The sequence below is a fragment of the Nicotiana tabacum genome, chromosome 16 (assembly GCF_000715075.1).
Source record: "Nicotiana tabacum cultivar K326 chromosome 16, ASM71507v2, whole genome shotgun sequence".
Taxonomy (NCBI): domain Eukaryota; kingdom Viridiplantae; phylum Streptophyta; class Magnoliopsida; order Solanales; family Solanaceae; genus Nicotiana; species Nicotiana tabacum.
Window position 1 is genome coordinate 64893431 of NC_134095.1, and position 15288 is coordinate 64908718.

Below are 15288 nucleotides of genomic sequence, written 5' to 3' on the forward strand. Positions count from 1 at the left end.
CATTTTTAATCTTGAAAATACCAAAAAAAAATAGTTTATTTTAACGATCAGTCTTATTTTAATATTTGTTTTACTTAAGTCGAACTAATTAATAAATAAGATCGTATTTTAATCTCGTTCGCGAGGAAAGAATAAAACTTGGGCTCGAGCAACCCATCTTTAGGCCTAATTTTTGGACCTAATCCATAATTACCAAGCCCATAATTTCTAGTCACATACCCCGAACCTAATCCCTACCTTATATAATAGTACCTAATCCCTACATAGACCTACACAGAAAAGACCCCAGGATCCGCCGTTTCTCTAAAAAGAAGATCGAAGGAAAATCAGCCATCTTCTTTCATTTTGAGAAGAGATCAGCCAAAAAAAGGAGCTAACCTAAGAGAAGAGACTAACGCCTCAGACTTAGACAAAAAGAGACAGCAACTTCTTCTCCAAACAAAAAATACAGAACCAAAGACCGTGAATAATTCAACCCCATTCTTCGACACCACCCATCTCTTAGCCATTTCAGTTGTGAAAAGTCATAGCTTTAACCCCAAAATCCAACTGCAAATAGGCTTAAAATTAGTCCCTAATCTCTCGCCAAAACTCCAAAAGATCAGTGTAAATCAGCCTGCACCACCATGCCAACGATTTCTTTTTCCAGCCGGGTTCAAATGGTATTTCGAGAGGTCTTGTTCGAACTTCGTCGTCGTGAGTTCCGAGCGAGGTGTTTTTCCATGGTCTTGTTTATTTCCTCTTGTCAAAATTATTGATTAATCAAGGTTCAAATTCAATTTCAAGGTTCATTCTCTATCCCTTCCTTGTTCTTTATTTCAAAAAAATACTTTTTTTAGTTGGAATAATATCTGAATTTTGATTAAGCATAAGATGTTCTGCTTTTGACATCCTTTATATATAATTAGATTTCATTGTTTTTGTGATTTCTTTAGATTATATTTTTTCATATAATATTGATGAATGACGTCGTAATTTTTTCTTTGTCTACAGTTTTGATTTTATCCCTCATGGTTACAATTCACTTTGGTTAAATTTGTTAGTATTAATTGCCTATAAGAATTTGAAAGGGACCGGTGTCTGTTGAGTCAAGTCCTTGAACAATTAGTTTATTGGGCTAAAGGAATAATTTTGTTTCGTGAGTAAGGTTAAGCTGTATTTGATGCTATAAGCCCAAAAGAATAAGGACGTCCCTGTCCACATTCATGCATATGCTGGCCCAATTTTGCTCAAACACATGTAGTTAGCCCACTATTTCATGACTAATTAATCTATTTCATGCTTCCTTATAATAATTTCATAACTCTTGGCCTTGAAATAATCTTGAGTTAGCTTAGAAAGGAAATATTATGAACATCCGTGGTTGGCTTTAGTTGAATACGTTCTTTTAAAATAAATTGTGGTGTGCCATGCCAAACAAATATTTATAATCTATGGCCCTCAGATAATTAATTTTAACTCTTTAGAAATCGAGGTGCACCATTAGTTGAATCTTCCATGGCCCTCGCAAACTTGAAAGTGCGTAGTTGCTTTAGGCGCGCTATTTTAAAAATTACCTTCCTAAACTCGGGTGTGCATTTATGTGACCCAAATCCAAATCTCAACAATGTTAGATAAAATGTGTCGTGAACCGCGGGTGCATTTATGTGACGTGGTCCAAGATGCATTTTAGGTGACGTTGAATCTTTCTAAAAATATTTAAATAAAAGCGGTTATAAAGTTAAAATTGAACCATAGGTTAAAACATGTATTAAAATCAGATAATAGGCCAAGTACAACAGTTGAGCGACCGTGCTAGAACCACGGAATCCGGGAATGCCTAACACCTCCTCCCGGGTTAACAGAATTCCTTACCCGGATTTTTGTGTTCGCGGACTGTAAAACAGAGTCAATATTTTTCTCGATTCGGGATTTGAACTGGTGACTTGGGACACCATAAAATTATCTCAAGTGGCGACTCTGAATTTAATAAATAAATAATCTCGTTTCGATTGTCACTTAAATTGGAAAAAACTCCCTTATACTCCTTCCGAGGGGGTAGATAAAAAGGAGGTGTGACAGCTCTAGCGACTCTGTCGGGGATGAGAACCCAGAACTTCTAGTTCAGGGTTCAAGAATTCGAGCTTAGAATAGTTGTTATATTTGGCTTTAGTTATTGTCTGATTTTATTTACATGTTTGTGCCTAATATGCTAAATGTTGTTTTTTACCGCTTTGATATTATTTGAACTGTATATAAACTGTTACGAAACCCTTCTCTTCTTATCTTCGGGGATGTGCATGCTGACGTGACTCCTCTTTCTGTTAGTGTCATACCTTGAAATAAGAAAGAGGCTCGGACAAGTTACAAAGACGGATGGCCTTTTGGTTCCTGGTACGTAGGCCCCTCCTCGGCTCGAGTTGTCTGCTCAGGTACACAAGTCTAGAACAATATACCCAGGTTTTTAGCTTAGAATAACTCAGTCTCATGCCGGATCCCTAGTAGGAACACTTGTTTGCATCACGTGCATTTGACTTTGGGGACTCAATACAGGGGTTGGGTCCGTCTAGGACAAATGCACCCGAAATTTAAAGACCATCCTGATGCATCTTACGTGCTACTTGCGTATTTATCTGTTTCGGCTTGTATGTTGACTGACTTCTAGAATAGGGAAGGAAAAAAAAAAGAAAGAAAATCAAAAAAAATAGAAAGAAGAAAAAAGGAAAAGAGAGTGAGAGGTAGGTATTTGAAATATCCTGAAACTCTACCGAAATTTTGAAAAATAAAAATAAAAGCCAATGTTTTCAAAAGTCATGTTTCCTTGTTCCATCAAAAAAGGCGAACTGCGCGGGTCTGATTCTCACCGGATGTGAGATACGTAGGCAAACCTCATCGGTTCCCGCCCATAATTTTCAAAAAATTCAAAAATATTTTCCTTTATTTCCTCTTTAGAAAAGTCTTTTTTTAGACCCCAATTTTCAAAAAATCCAAAAATATTTTCCATTTCTTGCTTCTTTAGAAAGCCTTTCTTTTAGACCCTAATTATTTTTTTTAAATTATACAAATATATTTTCTTTTAATTTCTTCCAAAAATCCAAAAATATTTTCATTCTTCTTTCAAAATTGAAAAGAAAATTCAAAATTCAAATTTATTTTTTGTAGAAGCATTACTTTCATAAATTCAAAATAAAATTCCAAAAATATTTTCTTTCTTCTTTAGAAGTTTTTCTTTCGAAATTCCAGAAAAACAAATTCAAAAAAAAAACTTTCTTCTTTAGAAGTCTTTCTTTGCAAAAATGCTTGTGAGCACGTGATTTTTGCCTCATACGAATTACTCCAAAATAACTCCTAAAATTAGGTCTTTTCTTTAAATATGTGTTATTTTTAGGAAATATTGTACGGATTTCCTGTTTGTTTGCATAGGTATATGTGCGTGTGTAATTTTATTAATGCATATAAAAATACAAGAAAAAAATAATAATAATGTAATATGTGTTGTATGTGCGTTTAGGATTTAGTTTTTTTAATTTAGGAATTAACAGGTTTGTTTTACAAAAAGAAAATCACAAAATATGTAATTGTTGTAATTTTGTCATTTTAATGTGCCATTGGGTGATTTAATTTTTGTTTGTTTTGTATGTTAATTATTGTAAGTGTTAATTAATATTTGTAGTAGTATTTAGATTTTTTTTAGGAATTGTGAAAATTAAAAAAGGAAAAGAATTCAAAAAATAAAGAAGGATTCGGACTGGGCCAGTTTTTAAAAGTAAATCAGGCCCAAAGGTTACACCTCCTACCCGGCCCAGATCTGCCAACCCAAAAAACCATCAAACGACGTAGTATAGGGCAAGAGCTATGTCGTTTTGATGGTGCCCATCCAGGTAATTGCCAGACAATCAAACGACGTCGTATTGGTATTCTTATCTAAACCGTTGATCAAATAGATCCAACGGTCCAGTTCAGTTCTTTCATTAAACCAAATGGCGACGTATGATCGTATTTAATCGGGACCGTTCATTGTTTTAAATCTAATGGTTCCCAGGCCCTCCCCATGACCCGACCCACTCCCGCCTGAAACCGACCCATTCCCCCAACCTAAACAAACGACACAGTTTGGATAAATAAATTGATCCGGGCCGTAGATCTTACCTGATCCAACGGTCAAGATCAGACCACCCCTCCCCTATATAAACTAAATTCTTACCCTAGCCCCCTAACCAAGCACCCCCCTCGCCTTCCTGTTCATCATCGTCTCTGAGACGACACCCCCCTAAACCCTAGCCGCCCTAGTTCCCTCTCACCTGAAACCCGGCGGCAACGACGCCGCCGGTCACCACCTTAACACCCCTGAACCCCCTCGACCTCCTCTTTCCAACCATCACCATAACTCTCCTCGAATCAGGCCCAGCTCTTCGAATCTTAAATCGAAGGTGGGCCTGAGGACACGACCGTCTCCGATGACCACCAAACTAACACCTAGTGACCTCCCAGCCAACCCCAATACAGATCTTCAAACCGTTTGGTTCGAATCATCCCAGAGCTTCTCGAATCTTCATTTGAAGATTCGAGCCAAACGTGAACTCGTCCAGATTCGTCCCAAATTCATACCAAATAACCCCTAGGTCTCCTTCACCCCTAAGTTGTCTTTGGTTCCCTTCGAATCTGCCCAAAAATGTTCGAACCCCAAATCCGAAGAAAGACAAAACCCTAAAAATTCAAACCATGGAGTCTGTCCAAATTAGATAAAAGATTGGGGTCTAATAGACCTTAATCGAGGTATTCTCAATCGAGAATATTTCGATTAAAGTCTGTTCGACCTCAAAGTGTCCAAATTCAAGTTCGAGCCTGGGTCGGAATATTTCTGAGGTTCTGAGGTATTTTCCTTTTTCTTTTATTCCATATTTATGATTTTTGTTTATCTATGTATCTGTTTAGTATAGTTTTATTAGTTTTCCATCTTCTATCAGTCAATTCTGCTCATCTTCAACGGACTTTTTATTTTGTCCAATTCTTTCACTTGTTTATTGTTTGCTATAATTGTTATATGCTATAATTTATGTAATTGATCAAATAAATGTTGTCGATTGGTCTAGGACGTTTGAATGTTAAGATTAGCCTGATAATAGTCTAAGTTATGGTTCATTCATGTCTATTTCCCCTCTTGCCTCGTTCATGTTCTGAAGTTGTACTAAAATGAGTTCATTGTTATATTTGAACTTAGAATTGAGCCCGTTGGTATGTTCAGTTCCTTGAACTGAAGTTATTAGCTACCCTGGATCATTGTTCTTATGTTGATGCCATTTGATCTGATTTAAATCCATCCTGGTTTGAATGGTCATTTGAGTTCACATTGAATTGGTTATAGTTGTTGCAGTTAATTGAATTCAGTTAGTTGTTGGATTTGAATAGTTTGGAGAGGTTCAATGCAGGTTGAAAGGGAGTGGGTAGGGCAGTAATTTCATTACTTTCAGGGGGCAATTTGGGAATGAAACAGTTAAGATAATACTTTAGTGTTAGTGCTTTGTTAAAATAGGGTATTAATTAATGCAATAATGGGGGACAAAGGGAATTGGGAGTGCTGAAAATAAGGGAAAAAGTTTTCTTAGTGGAACTAAAAGTGAAAATCAGGGAAGTGGGAAATTTCTGATTTTAAAAGGGGAAAAGGGGTCCGGGCAGTAGGCTGGAAGAGGGGAAATAAGTTGTATAAGAAGGGGTGTTGGGACTGATAGACAGAGAGAAGGAGATATACTGAGAGAGAAAAAAAAGAGACAGAAAGAGAGGATAGAAGGGAAAAACAGAAAAAGAAAAACAGAAAAAAGAGCACACACACACACACAGAAAAGAGAAACAGAGCAGAAAAATAGAGAAGAAAGAAAGAAAAATCAGAAATATTGTTTCCTCATATCTGTCCGGGCTTGTTTGGTGATACTGTTTGATTGAATCTGAAATTTTCTTAAAATTTCTGCTACTGTTCGTCTGGTTTTCACGGTTTCTGTCGGTTTTGCTCAAATCTGCTGAATTGTTTGGTATTTTATTTCTGCTGTTGGGCTTCTTTTGCTGCTACTGCTGAATACTACCTCTTTTACCCTCATTTCCAAGTATATATTTAGACTCATGATACTGCAAAGTTTCAAGATTATAGAGAAATGAAATCTGGAATTTCAAATATGTCTGCTATTCATTTGAAGACATTAGTTGAGTTTCAATTTTTTTTAGTTAACTATTAGCTTGCGCTTGACATGAGAACTATTAGTTAATCATCCTCTTTTGAAGTTAGTATAAGCTTTGCAATAATTCTATTTATTTCAGAATCTCATTAAGTGTAGTTATATTCGAATTGTCGAGACAGGGGATTTGGTAGAAAGTTGACTATTCTTAAAACTTTGTATTTAGACCATGTTAACTAAGCGCTTGGTAACATGAAAATATCGGGGAACCACGCTAGTAAATTTCGTCAAGTCCGATATTGTTTAATTCTAGTTGACATAAGTATTCTCGTTTATACAAAAATAGGGCCTAATAATGCGGATAACTCTAAGTGAGAGGTGAATCGATATAATTCGTTACGATTAAGATATTGGAATATTACGGATGGTTCAGATGTGTATTTACGTTACATGTAATGTCATTTTATTAAATCAATTTGTAGATTAGTTCTCTTTCTTAACAACAAATGGCCCATTTATTTTAGGAATGCGATTAACTCATTTCTTAAAAAATAGTATATAAAAATAATGTCAATGATTTTTACAAAGTATAGATTTAGTATTTGTAAATAGCTTGCATAAGCCGAGATAAAAATTGGTTTGATTTTATCTATCCCAAACTCAATCATCGTAAGTAAACTAACCAAATAATTAGAACTTTGGACTAAAAACAAGTTGTGTAGAAGAAGGTCGGATTTATGAATACTAATTGCAACATTTTAAGTCAAAGATATACAAAGTAGAGTTCGCTCCGAGTAGAATAATGGAAATTCTTCGAAAACTACTAGTTTGCTTATCAATTAATTTTTTTTTTCTAGTTTTACACGTAATTCGAATTGGTAAGTTTTTAAACATATACACTTAGTCTTAAGGCTAGGAAAATAATAAATAACTTGTGCATATAATTATCAAGTACTAAAAATACATAAACAAAATACATATACCGTATTCACGATAAAAATAGTAGTTTTAGTTGCACGTTATTTATTTATTTTTCATCTCATTAATTCTTTTAATTTGAATAGTTTTGAGGTATATAATTCACACGCTTAAAATATAACTTGTGGCCAACACCTAATAAATTTTGATTTTTTTTTAAAGAAATCTCGAGACATTCCATTCGGTGATTTCCCATGGCTTTCATATTTAAAAATAGATAGACATAATAAACATTTGTAGAAAATTTATATTGCCATAAACAATATTTTGTGTAATTGGGGACACGTTCGCGTGACATGATTACATTTCTAAAGACAATTCGGAGTATGCGTTCGCGCAACTTCGAGCAAACTTTTTTAATAAAAGGGTTTTTTTTCCAGAGGATATAATATTAATTTACTTCATATAACCCAAGATGTGCAGTTCACTATTTAATTATACAAGAGTGACGAATGTTCGTAATTTTATTTTAAGCACGCGCAATTTCGGCCATAAATTCTTTTTATAATAAAAATATAAATAATGCTATCAATCTCATTGTGTACACGTATGCGTGGCACGATTCTTTACATTTATAAAAAAATATAATGCGAATATACGTACGCGTGATTCGCTTCAAGGAAGGTCTATAATTGTAAACAATCTAACCAAAAGCGGCAATAAAATCATGCAACAAGAAATAATGTATTTAGTAAATCAAGATAAGTAGGCCAAGTATAAAAATGGTTAAGCGACCGTGCTAGAACCACGGAATTCGGGAATGCCTAACACCTTCTCCCGGATTAACAGAATTCCTTACTCGGATTTCTGGTTCGCAGAATGACAAACAGAGTCATATTTTCCTCGATTCGGGATTAAAACCGGTGACTTGGGACGCCATAAAAATCCCAGGTGGCGACTCTGAAATTAATAAAGAATCCCGTTTCGATTGTCCTTTAATCGGAAAAACTCTCTTTACACAACCCCCCCCCCCCTCCGGAATGTTGTGTAAAGGAGAGGTGTGACAGCTCTGGCAACTCTGCTGGGGAAAAAAGTGAACCCAGAACCACTAGTTCAGGGTTCAAGAATTCGAGCTTAAAATAACTGTTATAGTTGGCTTTGTTCGTTATCTGATTTTTCCATATATTTATGCTTAATGTACTAAATGTTGCTTTTTACCGCTTTAATATTATCTGAATTGTATATATAAAACTGCTACGAAACCCTTCTTCTTTCTGAGTCTTCTGAATTTATGGTGCACACGTGCGCGTGGCCCACCTTTCTGTTAGAAGTCATACCAAATAAGACGAAGTTGGGACAAGTAACTAGGCCGGGTAGACTTTCGTGCTCCCGGTACGTTGCCCCCATTTCGGCTCAAGCTGTCCGTTTGGGTAAGCCAGGTCTAGAACAATCTGCCTCAGGTTTTTCACTTAGAATAACTCAGCCTCGTACCGGATCTCTAGTAGGAACGTCTATTTGCATCATATACATTTGACCTTGGAGACTCAACACAGGGGTTGGGTCTGTCTAGGACAGGTGAACCCGAAATGAAAAGACCATCCTGATGCATCCTACTTGCTACTTGTGCATTCATTTGCCTCGGATTTGCATGTTGACCAGCTTAATGAAAAAAAAAATGATTTTCTTTTTATGAGTATCTGTTTTCAAAAGGAGTCTTGATTTTGTTAAAATTAATCGCAGATACAAAATGAGCACCACCCAAAACCCATCATTCGCAAATGTAGATGAGTTTCTATTTCGGCTTCAGATATGGTGGCATGAGTTAGGAGAAGATGGTCAGAAATGGGTCATTAAGCATTTGGTAACTCTCACAGATATTATGAAAGTTAAACCACGTGATGATTTGATTGCGGCGTTAGTAACTTTTTGGGACCCTGTTCACAATGTCTTTCATTTCTCTGATTTTGAGCTTACTCCTACATTAGAAGAGATAGCTAGATATGCTGGTTTTGACGGAGATTTAAGAAATCAAAATCTGATATTCCCAAAGGCTCCCTCAGTGCATCGATTCTTTGGTCTTCTGAACATCAGTAATCAAATCAGAAAAAGCAATGTTGTCAAAGGGTGTTGTTCTTTCAACTTCCTATATTCAAGGTTTGGAAAGCCGGACGGATTTGAAATTCATGAAAAGGGCCTTACTAACAAACAGAACAAAGACACCTGGCAGATTCACCATCGCTTCGCTTTCATGGTGGCTTTTCTGGGAATCATGGTCTTCCCAAACAAAGAACGAATAATTGATATTCGTACAGTGAAAGTCGTACAGGTCCTCACTACCAAGGAAAATCACACCCTTGCCCCGATCATTCTCTCAGACATTTATCGGGCGTTGACTTTATGTAAATCAGGGGCAAAGGTCTTCGAAGGGTGCAAAATTTTGTTGCAAATGTGGATGATTGAACATCTCCAACATCACCCCAAGTTCATGCAGTATGGTCCAAGCAATGATAATTTCATCGAGAGTTATGAAGAAAGAATAAAAGATTATAAATCTCCAGAAGGGGTGGAAGCCTGGGTATCTCATCTAAGATCTTTAACGACAAGTCAAATTGAGTGGACTTTGGGATGGCTCCCGGTAAGAGAAGTGATACACATGTCAACCTTGAACAGTTATTTGCTGCTATTGGGATTGAGAAGCGTCCAGCCATATGCGCCACAGAGAGTTCTAAGACAACTAGGGAGATACCAAGTGGTGCTTGAGGATGAGGATTTGAGTATGCAAGTGATCGAGTTACACCCCGAAGCCACTCTTCCCGAGGCTTTAATTCAGAAGATGTGGAATGGATGTCGATACTTGAAAGATGATACTCAAGTTCCAGATACTACAAAGGGCGAGATAAATCCAGGATATGCAAGGTGGTTTGAGAAACGATCCCGCGTGGATGATGCACCAGAACCCGATCTGAGAAGGCCTATAAAAAGACCCCATGTTCAAACCTTTAACGATAAAATCCAAGAACGATTGGTTTGGGGAGAAAAGGAAAAGGGATACAAAGTAACTATTCATGCCTTAAAGGAAAGTCTGAGGAACCTCAATTTGGAGAAAGACTTACAAGCACAAGAAGCAGAAGGTGAAAAGAAGAGTCTGACTTGTGAAAATAAAAATCTTCACGCTCAGTTTCAAAAAATGAAGAAAGCTTCTGAAACCCCAATGAGAAGTTGGAAAGATCAAAAAATCATCGCCAATATTTTAGAAAAAATGCAAGATTATGACTCCATTTTGGCAAAAACCGAAAAGGCGTTAGGCAAAGCTAAAGAAAGAATCATACAATTAAACGAGGAGGCCAAGTCTAAAAAGGAACGCCAAGTAATGCAATCCGAAGAAGACAGGGCACAATTCAAGAAAGAGAAAGACCGCTGGATACATTCAGAAGCTCAACTCCATGCACAATTGGAAGAAGCGAGAAGGTACAATAGAGAACATCAGCACGCGGACATCGACAGAGAAAGAGCACAGGCAAGACTCGATCAGGCCAGACTTCGAGCCCAATTAGAGTCAGCTTTAGCTCGCGAAGACCATATAAGAGATATAGCCACCGCTCGCCAACAACAACTACTAAACCAAGACCAACGTCTCCAAGATTTCAGGGCACAAATCCATGATTTGGCGGTTTACACCTCTCAAAGTTATGTGAACTGCCAAGGGATGGATTATGAAAGGTTTATAGAGAATGCACCTATTTTTGCCCGTCATCTGGAAATGGAGTTAGAAAGAATGTATCGTACGCTAGAAGGTCAGTCGGGTCAAGCTCCACCGTGAGCGGATGATCCAATGATTGAAAACAAAAGTGGGGAGTGGAGCATGTTCGCAGCTGTTAAGAGTTATGTCTTTTGTTTGATTTGGGTTTGTGTCGAGTTTTTAAACCATTTTCTTATAATGTTTTTCCAAATGTAATGTCCGTTCCATCTTTGTATTATTTCAAGAATAAATAAAAGTGTTGACAATTGCTTTACGCCGGAACTACGCACGGTCTGATTCATGCGGGGACATGATACGTAGGCAATATCTATAAGATTCGACTACAATCAAAAGAAGGAATAAAATAAAGAGTGAGTGACAATAAAAAGAAAGATCAAGAAAAGCTTGAATGACACAAGCAACCGAGCAAATGCATAATAGAAAAGGGTTATTTGTCTAGGAACATTGCATCTCAACGTGTAATTATATATGTATTAAACTCTCAAAACTAACAAGTTTGCTCATTTCCAGAATTCAAGCAGTTAGTTTTTCTAAGAGTATACTGGCATATTATCATTATCACACCGGATCAAAAGGACCGATACCCGAAAGCATGTCTATCCCGGATGTCGACACAGGTATTGAGATAGAGGAGATGGACGTCGGTAAAATGAAAGAAGAGATGCTTAAACTTAAGCAACAAATGGCCGAGATGTATCGGGCTTGGTATACAGGACAATCACCCCCATCTTACCCAGCTAACCCTGCCTCCACCCCATTACTAGCCCAAACTCAGGATAATCCTTCCACTGAACTATCACCGAGTTTTCCCATCTACCAGCACTACCGGGGTACCACCTCCCATACACCGCAGTCTCCACCTCCTAAACCAGTTCCATACCCTCCTCCACCAATAACTCATGTCTTTGTAGCACCTTCCCCAACTACATTCCACAAATCTCCTAGTGAGCCTATGTTCCAGGCCCAGGACAACCAATACTACCCCCCGGAGCCCACTTTCAAAGCTTCCGAAATCCATTCATTCACTCCCCGTTTTGACCTCCCAACAGAAATTGACAAGCCAGTCAAAAATACCGAACAAGAAGAGATGTTCAGGAAGGTCAAAAGCTTAGAACAATCATTCCGAGACATGCGAGGGTCAGGAGGGCAGGTCAGTGTGGCCTACAAGGACTTATGTTTGTTCCCAAATGTGCAATTACCAGCTAGTTTCAAGATGCCCAAGTTCGACCTATACAACGGGCACGGCGATCCAGTAGCCCACTTGAGGGGTTTTTGCAGCAAGATGCGGGGAGCTGGGGGACGAGACGAATTATTAATGGCTTACTTCAGTCAAAGTTTGAGCGGATCGGCTTTGGAGTGGTATACCCGCCAAGACCATGGGAGATGGTACACCTGGGATGACCTGGCACAGGCCTTTGCTTGTCACTTCCAATACAATCTGGAAATCATCCCAGATCGACTATCCTTGACAAAATTTGAGAAAAAGCACAATGAAAGCTTTAGAGAGTATGGTTTCCGATGGAGGGAACAGGCAGCAAGGGTGGATCCCCCAATGAAGGAAAGTGAGATGGTAGACTACTTCCTACAAGCCTTGGAACCTACTTACTATGCCCATTTGGTTTCAGCGGTAGGAAAATCATTTAACGAAGTAGTGAAGATGGGAGGAATGGTGGAAGAAGGCCTCAAGTCGAATAAAATCATGAGCTATTCGGTTATTAAAGCAACTACTCAAGCTATTCAAGGCGGATAGGAGGGATTGGAAAGAAGAAAAGAGAGGAAGCGACAATGGTTGATTCAGGAACTTGGTCGGGATCCAGAGGTTCACCTCATTACTAAAATCAACATCGATCCCACCAACCAACTTATCACCACAATTCACCCCACCCCAACACTACTATCACCCGTCGGAACCTTATTTTTCCGTCAACCATGCGCAAGCATACAATCAGCCACCTGCCCACGCTCATTGGCGTGCTCCTGTCATACCAAGTACCTACCCTTATCCGCGAACCTATCCCAGACCAGGTTTCAGGCTTAATCAAGCACTCAGGGGTGAAAGGTTGTAGAAAAATAAAACCTTTACTCCATTGGGAGAATCCTACACTAGTCTGTTCCACAGGCTAAGGTAGCTAAATATGCTAAGGCCGATACAATCCAAGCTGCCAAATCCTCCTCCAAAGAATCTGGACTGCACCGTTAGCTGTGAGTATTGTTCTGGTATACCAGGCCATGATACAGAAAAGTGCTGGCATTTAAAAAATGCAATACAAGAGCTGATTGATACTAATAAAAATAGTACGGGCTGATGGGGAAACAAAGAAGCCGTCACAAACCGTCATGATGATTCGGTCATATGAAGCCAAGCCAGATGAACATTTAGCATAGGAGAAGTCGGTACCTAAGCAGAACAAAAATGGTGATAAGCCATCTGTGGTAGTTGAGAAGGGATCTTCGAGCAAAGTTGCCACGAAGAAGGAAGGGTCAAAAGTGATTGTACCAGGGGTGGCCAGCAAACCCATCATAGTCATGGAAGGAGCCCGTGTAGATGGGTTATTATCAAGCCAGTAACCCAGTTACCAGTGATCAACAACAAGGCTATTCCATGGAACTACGAACGGGTGATGATAATATACAAAGGAAAATAAGTCAAGGAAGAATTCTGTGAAGTGCAAGGCTTGACTCGCTCGGGAAGATGTTTTACTCCCGAAGAGTTAAGAAAAACTAAAAATAATCCAACAACAATGAAGAAAGTCGTGACTGAAGAAGAAGCTGAAGAATTCTTGAGAAAGATGAAGCTCCATGACTATTCTATCGTGGAACAATTGAAAAGAACGCCCGCTCAAATTTCATTATTGTCATTACTGATCCATTCGGACGAGCACCGTCAAGCTTTAATGAAGATCTTGAATGAGGCATACGTTCCTGATAAGATCTCCGTGAATCACTTGGAAAAAATAGCCAACAAAATCTTTGAGACAAACAGAATCACATTTTCTGATGACGAATTGTCTGTGGAAGGTACTGAGCACAACAGAGCTCTTTACATCACCTTGAAATGTGAAAACTCCGTAGTGACCCGGGTGTTGGTTGACAACGGGTCAAGCACAAACATCTGCCCTCTCTCCACTCTGAGCAAGTTGAAAATAAAAGAGGAGAGAATCCACAAGAATAGTATTTGCGTACGGGGATTTGACGGTGGAAGCAGAGATTCATTTGGCAACATAGTGCTGGAGCTGACAATAGGGCCAGTTGAATTCACAATGGAGTTTCAGGTGTTGGATATAGCCGTTTCTTATAATTTACTACTGGGTCGACCATGGATCCATGCTGCTAAAGCAGTCCCATCAACACTACACCAGGTGGTCAAGTTTGAATGGTATAAACAAGAAATAGTTGTGCATGGGGAAGACAGTTTAAATGCTCACAAAAGTGCCATTATACCGGTCGAGGGAATAGAAAATGACCAGGGACCATGGGTTTACCAGCTTTCCGACACAATGTTGGTAGAGAAAATTCCGGAGGGGAAATACATTCCGAATCCAAAGATAACCGCTGCATCAGTCATGGTAGCCTATGAAATGTTGAAGAATGGTTTTGTACCCGGCAAAGGTTTGGGCTCATCTTTGCAAGGCATTATACAACCAGTATCTCTTCCCGAGAACTGGGGAACATTTGGTTTGGGATTCATACCCACTGTCACAGATGTGAGAAAGGCCAGAAAGCCAAAACAGAAGGCATGGGTCCTTCCAAAGCCAGTCCCACATCTATCAAAGTCTTTTGTCAAGTCCGGTACCAGAAATCACCCGATAACAACAATTCATAAATCCATGATTAATCCTGAGGAGGAATTAATTGAAAGATTCGAAAAGCTATTTGACGATGTGAACATAGTGGAAAACGGTGAAGGTTCTAGCAACGCGGAAGTTCAATTCGTTGGGCCAGAGACAAAGCTTAATAATTGGAAATCCACTCCTCTCCCCATTCGAAAGGAGTCTTGGTAGTTTATTTTGATTTTCCTTCAGTTTGTTTGGGTTACTTCAGGGTTGTAATCCAAATGTTTATTTTACAGTTTGTTTGAAGTGTGCAAACCTTGTTATCTTTCATCATCAAATGAAATACAGTTTCCTTTTCATTATCATTCCTGATAGTTTTCTTTTCTTTTTCTTCTTTTTTCTGTACAGTCCTTTTTACGCTGGCTCTAGTGATATGGCATGCATAAGGAATCCTCAGCCCAGTCTTAAAAATCAATTTGATTCCGAAATAATAATTCAAGAAGTATATTGTGATTATGAATCAGAATATGATGAGGATGAGGCTTTCGAAGAGATTAGTAAAGAGTTAATTCATTTTGAAGAAAAAACCAAACCTAACCTGAGTGATACCGAAGACATCAATCTAGGAGACACAAATAATATCCGAGAAACTAAAATAAGTGTCCACCTCGAACCAAAGATCCGGGAAGAG

At 38.4% G+C, this 15288-nt stretch overlaps 1 long non-coding RNA gene across 1 annotated transcript; it reads left to right on the top strand.

Moving 5' to 3' along the window:
• Nucleotides 1–273: 273 nt before the first annotated feature.
• On the top strand, nucleotides 274–5841 carry LOC142170697 (uncharacterized). The gene is made up of 2 exons (XR_012700077.1): nucleotides 274–786; nucleotides 2308–5841. It is a non-coding gene; the product is annotated as an uncharacterized LOC142170697 (long non-coding RNA).
• The last annotated feature ends 9447 nt before the right edge of the window (nucleotides 5842–15288 follow it).